This window comes from Papaver somniferum, chromosome 7, assembly GCF_003573695.1.
Source record: "Papaver somniferum cultivar HN1 chromosome 7, ASM357369v1, whole genome shotgun sequence".
NCBI classification, from domain to species: Eukaryota; Viridiplantae; Streptophyta; class Magnoliopsida; order Ranunculales; family Papaveraceae; genus Papaver; species Papaver somniferum.
In genome coordinates this window covers 216,638,848-216,643,014 of record NC_039364.1, presented here as the reverse complement: position 1 = coordinate 216,643,014, position 4,167 = coordinate 216,638,848, and positions in this window count along the sequence as shown.

Below are 4,167 nucleotides of genomic sequence, written 5' to 3'. Positions count from 1 at the left end.
ATTGGTTCATGTTCACCTTGATCTATCAAAAGACGGAACAAAAACTCATGGGTATTTCTGTGGGAGACAGATTTATTCAATCCTATAGACTTTTCTGTGTGAGACAGATTTGTCTATCAAGTCTTCAACTTTGGGTCGTAGAAACTCTTAGTTGTGGGTGAGACCAACTAAGGGAATCAAGTGTGTAGTATCCTGCTAGGATCAAAGACGTAAGGAGAGCAACTGTACCTTGAATCAGTGTGAGATTGATTAGGGTTCAACTACAGTCCAGTTCGAAGTTAATTGGTAGTAGGCTAGTGTCCGTAGTGTCTTAATACAGTATGATGTTCAAACTGGACTAGATCCCTGGTTTTTTCTGCATTTGCGGTTTCCTCGTTAACAAAGTTCTAATGTCTGTGTTATTTCTTTTCCGCATTATATTTTGTTATGTAATTGAAATATCACAGGTTGTGCGTTAAGATCAATCATTTAGAATATCCAACTTTTGGTTGTTGATTTACATTGATTGACACTTGAACATTGGTCTTTGGTACCGTTCAAGTATCTCCTCTTATATTCAATCATGCTCGCAGATTTCTATTTGCTGATTGCGGATTGAATTAAGAGTTAGAGATATTAAACTCTTTGATATACTTTATTCTAGATTGAGCCTGACTGTCTAGTTGATTCTCTAGAAAGTGTATTGGAGTAAGTCCTCTCAGATTGAACAAACGAATTGTTGGGCACGGTTGTTAGACCCCTGCATTTTCACCTACTATGTCAAGTATCTAAAGAAGCTACAAGAGATGAAAAACCAAACCGCATCATAGTAGAGGTAAGGGGATATAAATTTTTTATCATCATTCCTCGAGCTAACAAAACATGATCCTTTAAACTTCTTATCTCATATCCAAAAGGATCAAAAGTGATATAACAATCATTATCTCTGGTAAATTTAGCTACTGATAACAGATTGTGTCTCATATCTGGAACATGTAAGACATTGTCTAGCCTAAAACTAGTCTTTGCTATATTTAGAAATGTACTACCAGTAAGAGAAATAGATAGTTGGTTACCATTGCCAATCATGACATGCTCCTTTCCTTTGTAGTTAGAAGTATTTTGAAGCAAAGTTCTGTCTCCAGTCATATGAGTTGAGACACCACTATCAGTAATCCACACAGTATTAGAAGTAGATGGCTTATCATTAATTTCAGCAGCATTAACATGAAGACGTGTAAAAGCTTGCTGAGTATAATTTGATTTACTAACTGCCCCAGTTGAACTACTTGCTCCAGTATCATTATGTGCATAATGTGCTTGATTAGAAGTATTTAAAGCTCCAGTTGGTGGTGGATGGTACCTAAAGAAACATCTAGTAGCCAAGTGACCCTTTTTCTTACAAATCTGACAAAACATCTTTGAGTACTCAATGTAAGGTCTCCCATTAAAATTTGAACTGGAACCAGTAGAACCATTTGAGCTAGAGCCATGCTGATACTGACTATTTTTTATAGTTTCCACCATTTCCTTTCTATCACCATTTCTTCTGTTATTGTTATAACCATTTGAATTATTTCTTGCATACATAGAAATAGCATGATGTGCATCATAGACATCATACTCACTTCCCAAACCATTCATGACGAACATCATTAAATCTGCATCATTCACCTTTTCACCAATAACATCTAAAGAATCAATAATTGACTGATTACCCTTTCTAATTCCATGTAATTGAGTTCTCAGCATGTTTTTCCTAGCAAGATACTGAGTTCTAAAGCTAGTTTGGAGAAAATCCCATATTTCTTTTGAAGTTCCAAGACCAAGAACATCACCATTAATAGTTTCAGTAAATGTGGCTTTAAGACACGTTGAAACAAACCTATCTAACTTTCTCCAACAAACCCAATATAGATTAAGAGTTTCAACCCCATTAACAATTATCCTCTGTGGTGGTTCTACTAACTCACCGTTAACATATCCAAAAAGATCAGTTGAAATCAAACTCCTTCAAATTGGTCACGCCATAACAAGTGTTAGAGAACTGCTCGGTCAAACTCGCATGTGTTGTTATCTCAAGCATGTTTGTCAATGTTAGCGATCAAAACTATAAGTCTTCATTTCTAGTCTCTTATAGCTAAGTATCGGACTAGGATAGTAAGTGTAGTTGAGCTTCGTCTATATGATTGCATCTAAATAAAATGATGTGTGTTTGTTTCTCTCAGTCATGAAATGTCTCTTACGGAAATTTCATTATGATCTCGTTCTTGTACCTTTGCCAATTTTATTGACAAAAAGCGGGAGAATTAATATGTTGTTCACACTACAAATACATATGGTTTTCAGATCATTGTGTAAGGGGGAGTGGTTTTCATGTGATATGGAGTATTGACTAAGGGGGAGTGATACATATCACCATAGTATTATTGTTGAAGTTGTGATACAATTGGACTTTGACACTGTATAACAATGATCGAGACCGATGCTTTCTCATTATTATAGCTATGGATCTTCAACAACGATGATGCTAAACTTACAACCTTTGGGATCATTGGAGTACTTGGAAGTGACGAAGATTTCGAGGAATGTTGACGATTAGACATGTGGAAAAGGAGCTACTAAAGTTTCATTATCTTTTTTTGTATTCCATATGTATTGATAGTTTTGTCACTAAAATTGACAAAGGGGGAGATTGTTAGAGCACTGCTCGGTCAAACTCGCATGTGTTGCTATCTCAAGCATGTTTGTCAATGTTAGTGATCAAAACTATAAGTCTTGATTTCTAGTCTCTTATAGCTAAGTCTCGGACTAGGATAGTAAGTGTAGTTGAACTCAAGGACTTCATGGCGATTCATCATACAAGTAGAAGATCTACTCAAGGAACCGGTGGAACTTCTCGACAAAAAGGTATGTGGAGACTTGAACTTATCTGTCACTAAAACTTCTATCTATTTTATCTCCTACTCTCTGAGACAAAAGTCGTATGCTATATATAGACTAGATCATACACATTTGGTATTTCGAGCCGAGTATACCTCGCCTATATCTCGAAATATGCGTACAGTCATTTGTGTATGACAAGCTAAGTTTTCGATCTGACGGTTGAGAAATATTAGCTTGAATGTAAATCAGGTTTTCATCTAACGGTGGATATTGATTGCTTTGTAACTAAGGCAAAACCCTGATTTGAAAGGCTATATAAAGGAGACATTTAGTATTGTGCAAAACTAATCCCTACACCTTACGTGTGATACTAGTTTGCGTGCTAGAGTCGATTCTCCTTTAACCTTTGGTTTTCTTCTTCTAAAACCAGGTTAACGACTTAAAGATTTTATTGGGATTGTGAAGCCAGACCGATACTACTTTTATCGTAGTTGTGTGATCTGATCTTGCATCTTCTATCGTAACAGTACAATCATATTGATTGGCTTGAGATCGTGAGAGTTCTCCGATAGGCAAGATATAAAAAGTAATCACAAACACCTTTGTCTCATCGTTTGTGATTCCACGACATCTTGTTTCGCTACCATACGATTAAGATTGTTGTGAGGTGATTGATTAATCTAGGCTGTTCTTCGGAAATATAAGACCGGGTTATCAATTGGTTCCTGTTCACCTTGATTATTATCAAAAGACGGTACAAAAACTTTTAGGGTTTTTCTGTGGGAGACAGATTGATCCTTTGATAGACTTGTCTGTATGTGACAGATTTGTTTATTGTTAAAGCCTGCGATTTTGGGTCGTAGCAACTCTTAGTTATGGGTGAGATCAGCTAAGGGAATCAAATGCGTAGTATCCTTCTGGGATCAGAGGCGTAGGGAGTACAACTGTACCTTGGATCAGTGGGAGACTGATTGGGGTTCAACTATAGTCCAGTCCGAAGTTAGCTTGGAGTAGGCTAGTGTCTGTAACGGCTTAATACAGTGTGTATTCAATCCGGACTAGGTCCCGGGGTTTTTCTGCATTTGCAGTTTCCTCGTTAACAAAATTCTGGTGTCTGTGTTATTTCTATTTCCGCATTATATTTGTTTATATAATTGAAATAATACATGTTGTGCATTGGAATCAATCAATTGGAAATACAACCTTTGGTTGTTGATTGATATTGATTGATCCTTGGACATTGGTCTTTGGTACCGTCCAAGTTATTCCTTGTGTTTGATTATAGACTCGCTGATTTCTATT